Source organism: Lampetra planeri, chromosome 3 (genome assembly GCF_965212315.1).
Source record: "Lampetra planeri chromosome 3, kcLamPlan1.2.h2, whole genome shotgun sequence".
NCBI lineage: Eukaryota > Metazoa > Chordata > Hyperoartia > Petromyzontiformes > Petromyzontidae > Lampetra > Lampetra planeri.
The window spans coordinates 1,234,278-1,247,763 of NC_136109.1; the positions used below are offsets into that span (position 1 = coordinate 1,234,278).

A 13,486-nucleotide genomic window follows, 5' to 3' on the forward strand; every position below is an offset into this window, starting at 1 on the left:
AAACCAGATACTTATTTATATAAATATTTCCTATTTATACAAATAAACATTCAGATAAATATTGATATGAATATGCAGATAAATACTTATTTACATTTTATATTCATATAAATATTTGTTAATATTGAGATGAAAATTTTATCAATTTTTAATTTTGACTTCAAATTTTCGTGACCGTGGGAATTCATATTCTGTGGTTCTTTAATAATAAAAATAAAGTAATTTAAAACATCACATTTCGACCGCTTGTGTTGCGATCGAAACGCCGTGATATTTCTAATCACTTCATTTTCATTATCATCCTTTCTAGCTACGTGACTTTACCGAAAGAAACACAGAATATTGACGAATTAAATTTCGATTTAAATCCGGAGGGAAAAAAACCCTCTCACCTGACATGAAGCGCCGGGACGCGAAGTTAACGCCCCCACCCCCGAGTGCGCATGCGCGGCACAGTGAGTCAGGAGTCTCCGCTTGGCACCCGCCAGAGGCCTTCTCCTCACCACCTCCTCACCACCTCACCACCTCCTCACCCTCCTCACCACCTCCTCCTCGATCGTCACCTCGTCGTAGGCTCGCGCAAGGCCGCTCGCCATGCTCATCACGCTCAAGACGCTGCAGCAGCAGACATTCAGGGTGGACGCGGACCCCGATGAGACGGTGGGGCCTGTGAACAAGTTTCACACTCACCACGTGACACACTCACCACTCACTCACTCACCACGTGACACACTCACCACCACGTGACACACTCACCACTCACCACCACGTGACACACTCACCACACACTCACCACGTGACACACTCACCACCACGTGACACACTCACCACATGCAGGGTGGACGCGGACCCCGATGAGACGGTGGGGCCTGTGAACAAGTTTCACACTCACCACGTGACACACTCACCACTCACTCACTCACCACGTGACACACTCACCACCACGTGACACACTCACCACTCACCACCACGTGACACACTCACCACACACTCACCACGTGACACACTCACCACCACGTGACACACTCACCACATGCAGGGTGGACGCGGACCCCGATGAGACGGTGGGGCCTGTGAACAAGTTTCACACTCACCACGTGACACACTCACCACTCACTCACTCACCACGTGACACACTCACCACCACGTGACACACTCACCACTCACCACCACGTGACACACTCACCACACACTCACCACGTGACACACTCACCACCACGTGACACACTCACCACATGCAGGGTGGACGCGGACCCCGATGAGACGGTGGGGCCTGTGAACAAGTTTCACACTCACCACGTGACACACTCACCACTCACTCACTCACCACGTGACACACTCACCACCACGTGACACACTCACCACTCACCACCACGTGACACACTCACCACACACTCACCACGTGACACACTCACCACCACGTGACACACTCACCACATGCAGGGTGGACGCGGACCCCGATGAGACGGTGGGGCCTGTGAACAAGTTTCACACTCACCACGTGACACACTCACCACTCACTCACTCACCACGTGACACACTCACCACCACGTGACACACTCACCACTCACCACCACGTGACACACTCACCACACACTCACCACGTGACACACTCACCACCACGTGACACACTCACCACATGCAGGGTGGACGCGGACCCCGATGAGACGGTGGGGCCTGTGAACAAGTTTCACACTCACCACGTGACACACTCACCACCACGTGACACACTCACCACTCACCACCACGTGACACACTCACCACCACGTGACACACTCACCACACACTCACCACGTGACACACTCACCACACACTCACCACGTGACACACTCACCACCACGTGACACACTCACCACATTCAGGGTGGACGCGGACCCCGATGAGACGGTGGGGCCTGTGAACAAGTTTCACACTCACCACGTGACACACTCACCACTCACTCACTCACCACGTGACACACTCACCACCACGTGACACACTCACCACTCACCACCACGTGACACACTCACCACGTGACACACTCACCACGTGACACACTCACCACGTGACACACTCACCACGTGACACACTCACCACTCGCTCACCACGTGACACACTCACCACTCGCTCACCACGTGACACACTCACCACACTCACCACGTGACACACTCACCACACACTCACCACGTGACACACTCACCACTCACCACCACGTGACACACTCACCACGTGACACACTCACCACTCACTCACCACACTCACTCACCACACACACTCACCACACATTCACCACACACACTCACCACACATTCACCACACACTCACCATACACTCACCACTCGCTCACCACACTCACTCACTACACACACTCACCACACACTCACCACACACACTCACCACACTCTCACCATACTCTCACCACACTCACCTCACACTCACCGCACACTCACCACACATTCACCACACACCACACACTCACCACACACTCACCACACACTCACCATACACTCATCACACACTCACCATATACTCACCATACACTCACCACACACTCACTACACTCACTGATTCGTGGCGCTCTAACGTTGTATGGGCATCACGGTGGCTATGAGATGTTGACTACCTCGCCTGGTCTACAGGAGGTCGTGGGCTCGATCCCAACTGACGGTGCCTGCTGCTGCTGTATAATTTGGGTCTGTGTCTCTCATCATCACGGTGGCTATGAGATGTTGACTGCCTCGCCTGGGGTGTAGGAGGTCGTGGGCTCGATACCGACTGACGGTGCCTGCTGCTGCTGTATAATTTGGGTCTGTGTCTCTCATCATCACGGTAGCCAGGAGATGTTGACTGCCTCGCCTGGTCTACAGGAGGTCGTGGGCTCGATCCCGACCCTGATGCCTGCTGCTGTAGATTTGGAATTTGCGTCACTCGCTCATCATCATCACGGTGGCTAGGAGATGTTAACTACCTCACCTGCTATACAGGAGTTAGTGGTTTTGATCCCCACCCCTGACAATGCCTGCTGCGTATTTGGAGTCTGCGTCTCTCTCTCATCTTCATCACGGTGGCTATGAGATGTTAACTACCTCGCCTGGTCTACAAGAGGTCGTGGGTTCCATCCCGACCCTGACGATGCCTGCTGCTGTATAGGAGTCAGGGTCTCTCATCAGCATCACGGTGGCCAGGAGATGTTGACTACCTCGCCTGGTGTACAGGAGGTCGTGGGCTCGATCCCGACCCTGACGATGCCTGCTGCTGCTGCTATATATTTTGGAGTCTGCTTCTCTCTCGCCCCGTGGTCGCGTGGATTTTGTCTCCGGCTCCTCCGGTTTTCCCCTCCACATTTAGAATCAACATCAACACCACCACCACCACGCGTTTTAGAGAATTTGGCCGATCTAAATGTCCACGCAGGTAATGAACCACGCTGCGTTGAGCCGTCGTTTCTGATGGCCACGTAGCTTAGTGACCCTTGCTTGGTTAGACAGAAAGTTTCGTCTACTTTTAGTGTCATTCGCCACCGCGCTGTGCGTCAGACATGCACAGATGGACGTGCAAATGCTGCCCGCGTCTCTTTTAAACGAGTCTCGCGTTCGTTTCCAGTTGTCTTCAGGCTTATTCAACTCACCTCAACTCTTGGGTGTTCGGTATTATTTTGGTTGTTGCCTGTCAAATTGTACCTGGGGTTTGTACGCGTGTGCCACGGAGTTTTCATTTTAAAAAAAATTTTTTGTTTTTGCCAAGAGGTGTTTACATTCCGTTTCACTAATTCCAGGCCCGGCTATTTATACTATTTATTATCCAGAGCGGTGTTTATTTTTAAATGGCATTTTCTGAGAAGGAAGGTTTTTTTTTCTACCCCCTTGTGTTTTGCGACGGAGAGAAGAGGGGGTTTGAGTGCCGTTGTTGTTATTGTTGTTGGAACGGAGTGGGCTGATGGTCGTCCGCTGTAGGACCCGGTCCTGTGGTGTGTTCGATGGAGCGGTAGGAGGGCAGATCTTCTTCCCTTATCCGCTGGAAGACCCAACGCAGACCATCGCTGGGGTTTGATCTTACACCCCAAACCGCATCGCCCACAGCACAAACCAGTTCCGGGTGCTCGCTGATGATGCACGAATGGAGAAATTAAAAGAAGTCTCCGGTCGTGGTTTGAAGCTTTCGTGACTGCAGGGATTCACATTCTTGGATCTTTCGGTAAAGTCACGTAGAAGGGAAATAATAAAATAATTAAACGATACAATTCTCACGACGTTTCGGCCACAACACAAGCAGCCGTCCTCAGGTGAAGAACAGAGCTGTCGGGGAAAGACGGCTAAATTCCTCTGTTGATATGTAAACTCCCTTGTCAAGGCTCTCTGCTCCTCCCACCCAGCTTAAATATACGCTGCCAAGCTTAGCAGTGTTCATTAGGACGCTGTCTTTCCGACAGCCCTGTTCTTCACCTGAGGACGGCTGCTTGCGTTGTGGCCGAAACGTCGTGAGAATTTTATGATGTTTCTTATTATTTTATTATTTCTCTTTCGGTAAAGTCACGTTAGGTATGAAACGAAATAAATCACGACGTTTCTGGCGCAGCACAAGCGTCCGTCATCTTGCGTTGCGCCCGAAACTTCGTGATTTATTTTAATTTTCTACCTCCGTGACTTTTACCCAAAGATCCAGAGAGTCAAAGTCTCCAGCCGTGGCGACGGTGCAGACTCTGGTCACCCAGAACGACGCAGAACGACGCAGAACGACCCAGAACGACGCAATGACCCCTTGTGTTTGGGGCCAGGGTTGTGGTTGTGGCTGCGTTGTGTTTGAGGTCAAGGGTTGTGGTTGTGGCTACGTTGTGCTTGGGGTCAGGGTTGTGGTTGTGGTTGCGTTGTGCTTGGAGTCAAGGGTTGTGGTTGGGGTTGTGTTTGGGGTCAAGGGTTGTGGTTGTGGCTGCGTTGTGCTTGGGGCCAGGGTTGTGGTTGTGGTTGCGTTGTGCTTGGGGTCAAGGGTTGTGGTTGTGTTGTGCTTTGAGTCTGGGTTGTGGTTGAGGTTTTGAGTGAAGTTTGCCACCGTGGATGGTTCGTGATGTTGCAGTGAGGATGTTGTTTGGGTTTGGGATGGAGCTGGATTGGGGATTGTGTTTCTCTCTCTGTTTGGGGCTGAGCTTGGACTGAAACTGGAGTTGGGGGGGGTTGACCAGTTGGTTGATTGATTTGCTTGATTGAGTTTGCTTTGGGTTGTGTTTAGGGCTATGGTTAGAGTTGTGTTTGTCGCTGTGATAGTGGTCGGTGATTTGGGGTTGCGGCTGGCTTTGTGTCCGAGGACGGGGTTTGCGATGTATTTTTTTGGCTGGAGTTATTAACCACCACGTGACCTTCAGGGCGGGGTCAAAGGGCAAGTGTGGCCACTCCCACGGGCGAGTGGCCTGGGCAGGTGTGAGGAACCGAACGAGAATCCATCATCACCATTCGCGCGATTCACACCCTCAAATAGCCCTCGAGCCATTTGCCAGAAAGTGTCTCGTCGGTACCTCTCAGGGTGACGACTGCTACCAATGTTTTCTCTGAAGCCTGTAACCTCGAGCTCACAGATCCGTGCGATAGCAGTGCAGCCGTTGCAGCTGTGAATAGGTCAACGGCCATTGAACAGGGCTCAGCCGTGCGGTATGAAACATCTACGGATTGTGAAATGAATATGAGCGTCTGTGTGTGGACACTCGTCTGTGGTGAGATGCTGGGCCCGATGTGTGTGTTGGCAGGAAGCCCCTCTCACACGCTACACGTTGAGTAACAGCCACATCGCATACTTTGCGTTAATTCCACCATTTCTCCTGTCGACAAAACGCAATCGTCGTGTTGGACGCTCCTGCAAGCCGGCCATCTCGGCGAGGTCTCCTGGCTTGCCCTCAGCTTTCCTTAGAGCCTAGTCTCCACCCGTGTTGGACCAGCTGTCTCGGGTGTGGACCAATCAACTTCAAGGACAGTGCATATCATTATCATCATCAGAGTTGTTTTCTTTTTGTTTGCATTTTGACTACTTGTGTTGTGGTTATTGCAAACATGATGCCTTGTATAAAGGTGTCGGTTTTGTATCAGTTTAAAGGCTAAAAACCTACTATTAAAGGGAAATTTGTGAATATGTGTGTCTGTTCGAAATGTTTAGCCTACTTCCCGACATGCAACAAACTTTACATTTTCCATGTGGGTAGCTTCCAGACTGTACACAATGAAAAAAGTCTAAAAATAGACTTTAGTTTTTTGGGGGGAGGTGGGTCGGCGCAATAATGGATATATTTTGCATGCAAGTGAGCGGTGACGTCACATCTGTGATGTCACCCGCATGCGGCAGCGTCACGCAGTGTGCCTGCTGACGTCACGCACCCCCCCCCCAACCCTCCGCGTAGGCCGTGTGTATTTGTAATGTAGTAACTTTGCGGGAGACGACCTTGCGGGTAGCACACTCTTTATTAACACCAACTTATATTACACGGGTGGCTAACTGCAGCCTAACCCACGGGGTTCCCCTGGCTACACCCACACGGGCTCTCGGAACCCACCCGGCTGGGGTGTCCGTCTCGACTCTGGGTCCCACAGCCTCGTCCCACATGGACCTCAGACCAGGGGTCCCACAGTCTCGCCTCCGAGCCACACAGGGTCCCGGCCCTTACAAGGACAGCGGGACTAGGGGTCTCAGGGCCCTACCTCTTCAACTCCGTCTTCGATCTTCAACTGGTTATCAACCCCCCGAGTGCTCCCGCGCGTCCCCCTTTATAGTCCTTCATGCGGACGTCGCTGAGAGCACCCACCCCAGTTGACCAATCAATGCGCGCTGCCCACGATCCTCTTTCCCACCTTGTGTCAGCGCGCACAACCACGCACCCCGCGCCGCCCCGTGATCTATCACTGTCGGCGCGCGTCAACACCACCACTACATATTCATCCAAGCCGGGCAGTAAAGCTCGCACGAGTCTAAGTGGGACTGCAAGTGACGGTAGCGTTGGTAACGGACAGCTCGGAGGCAGCGGGGGACGCGTGTGAACCGCTGGGGTTGACCCGCTGGGGTTGACCCGTTGGGGTTGACCCGCTGGGGTTGAGCCGCTGGGTTGACCCGCTGGGGGCGTCGACGGAGGCTGAGTTAGAACTCCGTGACGGATCGATTCCGCGGGCGTTGAGTGGGAGGGTGTTGTCTGTGTGTGTGTGTCTGTCTGTCTGTGTCTGTGTGTATGTGTGTGGGTGTCTGTGTGTGTGTGTGTCTATGTGTGGGTGTCTGTCTGTGTGTCTGTGTGTGGGTGTCTGTGTGTCTGTGTGTCTGTGTGTCTGTGTGTGTGTGTCTGTGTGTGGGTGTCTGTCTGTGTGTCTGTGTGTGGGTGTCTGTCTGTGTGTGTGTCTGTGTGTCTGTGTGTCTGTGTGTGGGTGTCTGTCTGTGTGTCTGTGTGGGTGTCTGTGTGTGGGTGTCTGTGTGTCTGTGTGTGTGTGTGTCTGTCTGTGTTTCTGTGTGTGTGTGTGTCTGTGTGGGTGTCTGTGTGTGTGTGTGTGTCTGTGTGTGGGTGTCTGTCTGTGTGTCTGTGTGTCTGTGTGTGGGTGTCTGTGTGTGGGTGTCTGTGTGTGGGTGTCTGTGTGTGGGTGTCTGTGTGTCTGTGTGTCTGTGTGTGTGTGTCTGTGTGTGGGTGTCTGTCTGTGTGTCTGTGTGTCTGTGTGTGGGTGTCTGTCTGTGTGTGTGTCTGTGTGTCTGTGTGTCTGTGTGTGGGTGTCTGTCTGTGTGGGTGTCTGTGTGTGGGTGTCTGTCTGTGTGTCTGTGTGGGTGTCTGTGTGTGTGTGTCTGTCTGTGTGTCTGTCTGTCTGTGTGTGTCTGTGTGTGGGTGTCTGTCTGTCTGGGGGTTGGGGTTGGCCTCAACGCGCACATGGCCTGGCACAAGCGCCGTGGTGACGTCACCGCCACTTAGTTGTAGTTGTAGTTCGTGGAAGTGTGGCGGTTGTGTAGCGCTACGAACCCGGCGACCCGAGTTCGATTCCCGTTCACGCCAACACCACAGTGGCGCTTATCCGAACCGGTCGACTCACCCTCACATGAGTACCCGGTGCGGTGTGTCGTGTACATTGCCACGTCATTAGGTGCTGCTCGCTAACGGCACTTGCCCCAACGGTCACTTGAGGCTACACGGGGGATCTTTGTCTGCGGGGCTCTTCTCGTGCGCTGCAGGTGAAGGGCTTCAAGGAGAAGATCGAGGCAGAGAAGGGAGCAGACGCCTTCCCGGCCTCGGGGCTCAAGTTAATTTACGCAGGTAACCACCTCGTACGCGGGTAACCACCTAGCACGCGGGTAACCACCTAGCACGCGGGTAACTGCCTCGTGCATGGTAACCGTTGCTTGCGTGGGTAACCGCCTCGTGCGTGGGTAACCGCTGCTTGCGTGGGTAACCGCTGCTTGCGTGGGTAACCACCTCGTGCGTGGGTAACCGCTGCTTGCGTGGGTAACCGCTGCTTGCGTGGGTAACCACCTCGTGCGTGGGTAACCGCTGCTTGCGTGGGTAACCACCTCGTGCGTGGGTAACCGCTGCTTGCGTGGGTAACCACCTCGTGCGTGGGTAACCGCTGCTTGCGTGGGTAACCGCCTCGTGCGTGGGTAACCGCTGCTTGCGTGGGTAACCTCCTCGTGCGTGGGTAACCGCTGCTTGCGTGGGTAACCGCCTCGTGCGTGGGTAACCGCTGCTTGCGTGGGTAACCACCTCGTGCGTGGGTAACCGCTGCTTGCGTGGGTAACCGCCTCGTGCGTGGGTAACCGCTGCTTGCGTGGGTAACCACCTCGTGCGTGGGTAACCGCTGCTTGCGTGGGTAACCGCCTCGTGCGTGGGTAACCGCTGCTTGCGTGGGTAACCACCTCGTGCGTGGGTAACCGCTGCTTGCGTGGGTAACCGCCTCGTGCGCGACACATGTGCACACAGCAGGCCCGCCCCAAGACGGACATGAATTGGCCACAATCCTCCGCTTAGCGCGGTTGGGCTATGTATGGTGTGAATGAAGTTCAGCACACACACGCACACACACACGCACACACACACGCACACGCACACACGCACACACGCACACACGCACACAGGCACACGCACACGCACGCACGCACGCACACACGCACGCACGCACACACGCACACACACAGGCACACACACACACACGCACACACACGCACACACACGCACACACACACAGGCACACACAGGCACACACACACACACGCACGAGTTTTCGTGACTGCATGGATCACGTGGGTGAACTTGTTTTTGCTGTGGTTGTCCCGCCTGATGGCGGAGGCTCGTGTTGCCTCCGAAACGTCGTGATTTAACTGAGTTGTTTTCATTTTTATTTGATTTTATTTTCACCTACGTGACTTTATCGAAAGAACGCGGCCTGCACATCGGCGCGCTCGGCAGCTAGGCTTGCGCTGGCAGTGGCACGGAGTGAGGTGGGGTGGTGGGGGTTGAGGAGCGGCGATGTTGAGGGGGGGCACTTGGGGCATCACGCTGCAGGTGACGACGGACGGGGGGGTTGAAGAGGGAGGAAGTGGAGGAGGGGCCCTGGGGAGGGGAGGGGAGCTCTAAGCGAGGAACGGGCAGAATGCGTGCTCAGCCGGGATGGACAGCCCCAGAACTGATTGGCAATGGAAATGAACGGACCAAAAAGCGCCGCGTTGCGTGAGGGGGACATCGGTTCAGCCTTGTTGGCACAAAGACATCTTTCAACCGCTGCAGGTCTTCATCTCAATGATCTGAACAATGTCCAGCTTTGATCTCGAAGCTGAATTGTTGCAATCGCTACTCGGGACACGGTTCACAAGCGCTCGTGGCGGAGGTTTGCCGTTCGGATCCGATAGGCCGCCCTTGTTATAACGGCGGTGCGGTGCATTCACCGTGAAAACGCCACGCGCCGTCGGCTTCGCAGCGGACGTTTAAAGATCCCGTGACGCCACGCGCAAGGGTCGGCCGCCGTGTGCCAGCATCGCGTTTCAAATTTAGTGAAACGTTTTGCACTCCGCCGCAAATTGCACAATTGGGAACTGTTCCGTCCCGACCCTGACGCCTGCTGCTGCTGCTGTGCATTTTGAGTTTGCGGTGTCTCTCTCTCTCTCTCCCCGTGGTCGCGTGGATTTTTCTCCGGGTGCTCCTGTTTTCCCCTCCACGTTTAGAATCAACATCGCCACGCGTCTGGTGCGTCTAGTGCGTCTGGCGGTGGTTTCTATTTCCACGCGACAAGCCACTTGGTTGAGCTATCGGTTGTGGGCTGGTCACTTCTGAAACAGAACTACGTAGTTCAGTGAGGCCTTACCTGGTAAAATAAAAAGTAGTTAGTCTTCTTGGTTCTTTCGGTAAAGTCACGTGACTTTACCGAAAGAACCAAGAAGATGAATCCCTGCAGTCACGAAAGCTTTAAATCGAAATGAAAAGTAGTTTATAGTTTAACTCGTACACATTCGTCAATGCCACAGTGTGCATGTTGAGCTTCTTTCGCGCCGTACGTAGCCAGCAAGTGCCAAGAAAAGTATATGATGGCCGACGTTTCGTGCAACGGCCCTTTCGCAGCACAAAGCCGTACGGTTGCTGAGCGTTGCCCCCCCCCCGCCCCCCCCCCCCCCGCGCTGTGTCCACAGGCAAGATCCTGAACGACGAGTCGACGCTCAGGGAGTACAAGATCGACGACAAGAACTTCGTGGTCGTCATGGTGGTAAAGAGGGGCGACTCGTCGCCGTGGCGACGGGCTCGCGATGGCGACGCGTGGCGCGTCGCGTGGCGCTGCGGTTTGGAGTAGCGTCGCTTGTTCGCAAGAAGCGCTGGCGCGGAGACACAACGATGCTACGTCGTGATTTGTTTTATTTTGTTTGTTTCGACCGACGTGACTTTACCGAAAGAACCAAAGAGTTTGGATTATCCTGCAGTCATGAAAGCTTCAAATCGCAATTATCATTCTTAATCGTTTCGTGTGAATCGTGACCCCGTGCATCGGGAAATGGGGGTTGCCACGGTGGCTAGGAGATGTTAACTACCTCGCCTGGTCTGCAGGAGGTCGTGGGTTCGATCCCGACCCTGACGATGCCTGCTGCTGCTGTATATTTGGAGTCTGCGTCTCTCTCTCTCTCATCATCATCACGGTGGCTAGGAGATGTTAACTACCTCGCCTGGTCTACAGGAGGTCGTGGGTTCGATCCCAACCCTGACGATGCCTGCTGCTGCTGTATATTTGGAGTCTGCGTCTCTCTCTCTCTCATCATCATCACGGTGGCTAGGAGATGTTAACTACCTCGCCTGGTCTACAGGAGGTCGTGGGTTCGATCCCAACCCTGACGATGCCTGCTGCTGCTGTATATTTGGAGTCTGCGTCTCTCTCTCTCTCATCATCATCACGGTGGCTAGGAGATGTTAACTACCTCGCCTGGTCTACAGGAGGTCGTGGGTTCGATCCCAACCCTGACGATGCCTGCTGCTGCTGTATATTTGGAGTCTGCGTCTCTCTCTCCCGTGGCCGCGTGGATTTTTCTCCGGCCCCATTTTTTTTACCTCCGCATCTCGAATCAACAAGCACGCGTTTCGACTATTTGGCTGCTACTTGAAATTTCCACACGATGACGAGCCACTTGGTTGCGCTTTCATTTGTGGCCAGATCGCTTCTGACAAAGTGCGCCTTACCTGGTAAGATAAAAATGGTGTAGTTTTTCTTTTTTTAAGCGATTTGTTCACCTTTTCTTTTTGCATCCCTATCGTGCTTTTGTGTTGTTGCTACGTTCTGACCCGGTGCCCCTCCTGGACATCTGTTAGAAAGAGCTCCACAGCTCATGGGAGTCCTCCACTCTAAATAAAGATCCTGATTGTGGACACAGGCCGCCTGCGCCAGCAGCGCCCGGCGGCACGGCTTGCGCCGCTGACTCGCGCTGCGCCGTGTGCAGGGCAAGGGCGCGGCAGGAGCTCACACCAGCGGTGCCACCAGCAGCAGCAGCAGCGCCGCCGTCGCTGCACCCGCCGCCACGCAGGAACCAGCGGCGCCAGCCCCCGTGGCGGCCGCACCGCCCGCCAGCCGGCCCTCCGCGGAGACCGGCGCCGCGCCAGCCACACAGCCCGCGCCCAGGTACCGGCGCTCGCCAGCCCAGCCGGCACTGCTGCTCCCACCGCTAGAGTTGAACACAGAAATGAGCGCCCACCCACCCCCCCACCCACCCCCCATCCTGATGGCCTCGCTCAGCTGGGGCAGTGAGGCCCCCCCCTTCCACCCCCCATCTCTTCTCTACGGCTCGGTTGCGCCGACACGGCTCTTGGCAACTTGTCCATCCGTGGACTTGACTTGCACGACGGTCGTCGCGGGCCTCCGTGTTTTGTAAACGATTAAAACGACAAAACTAGCAGAGCAACCGAGGCGGCCTGTGTGCTCCGCACGGCTCTGGCTCTCAACGCTGCCAGAGACGCACACAGCACGAGCCACGCAGCCGCGCTCGGGCAGAGGCTCGCGCTCAGCGCGGCGGGGATCCGTGGCTCGGAGCCGACTCGGCAACTTTGAGCCGGCTGGCCTGAGCCGGAGCCAAGTCTGAGTCGAGCCATCGCCAGCTGTGTGTGTGGTGCTGTGTGTGTGTGTGTGGTGCTGTGTGTGTGTGGTGCTGTGTGTGTGTGTGTGGTGCTGTGTGTGTGTGGTGCTGTGTGTGTGTGGTGCTGTGTGTGTGGTGCTGTGTGTGTGTGTGTGGTGCTGTGTGTGTGTGGTGCTGTGTGTGTGTGTGTGGTGCTGTGTGTGTGTGGTGCTGTGTGTGTGTGTGTGGTGCTGTGTGTGTGTGGTGCTGTGTGTGTGTGGTGCTGTGTGTGTGTGGTGCTGTGTGTGTGTGTGGTGCTGTGTGTGTGTGGTGCTGTGTGTGTGTGTGGTGCTGTGTGTGTGTGGTGCTGTGTGTGTGTAGTGCTGTGTGTGTGTGGTGCTGTGTGTGTGGTGCTGTGTGTGTGTGTGGTGCTGTGTATGTGTGTGTTGCTGTGTGTGTGTGTGTGGTGCTGTGTGTGCTGTGTGTGCTGTGTGTGTGTGTGGTGCTGTGTGTGTGTGGTGCTGTGTGTGCGTGGTGCTGTGTGTGTGTGGTGCTGTGTGTGTGTGGTGCTGTGTGTGTGGTGCTGTGTGTGTGTGGTGCTGTGTGTGTGTGTGGTGCTGTGTGTGTGTGTGGTGTTGTGTGTGTGGTGTTGTGTGTGTGGTGCTGTGTGTGTGTGGTGCTGTGTGTGTGTGTGTGGTGCTGTGTGTGTGTGTGGTGCTGTGTGTGTGGTGCTGTGTGTGTGTGTGGTGCTGTGTGTGTGTGTGTGGTGCTGTGTGTGTGTGGTGCTGTGTGTGTGTGTGTGTGGTGCTGTGTGTGTGTGGTGCTGTGTGTGTGTGGTGCTGTGTGTGTGTGGTGCTGTGTGTGTGTGTCGTGTTGTTGTGTTGGTCTTCCCGGTCCCCTGAATCGGCCATCGACTCGCAGAGCCCCGCATGTGATGGCGTGTGACGGTGGGTCCCTCTCCCACGTGCCCCCTCCACCCCCTCTCCCCCGC

The 13,486-nt window shown here is 54.9% G+C and overlaps 1 pseudogene across 1 annotated transcript in view; it reads left to right on the forward strand.

Moving 5' to 3' along the window:
- The first annotated feature begins 426 nt into the window (after nucleotides 1–426).
- The window catches only part of LOC144735910 (UV excision repair protein RAD23 homolog B-like), a 37,848-nt pseudogene continuing 24,788 nt past the window's right edge, over nucleotides 427–13,486 (forward strand). Inside the window, exons 1-4 of the transcript XR_013588699.1 lie at nucleotides 427–660; nucleotides 8,155–8,236; nucleotides 10,597–10,670; nucleotides 11,887–12,113. The product of XR_013588699.1 is annotated as a UV excision repair protein RAD23 homolog B-like (transcript). The remainder of the gene's footprint in view (nucleotides 661–8,154; nucleotides 8,237–10,596; nucleotides 10,671–11,886; nucleotides 12,114–13,486) is intronic.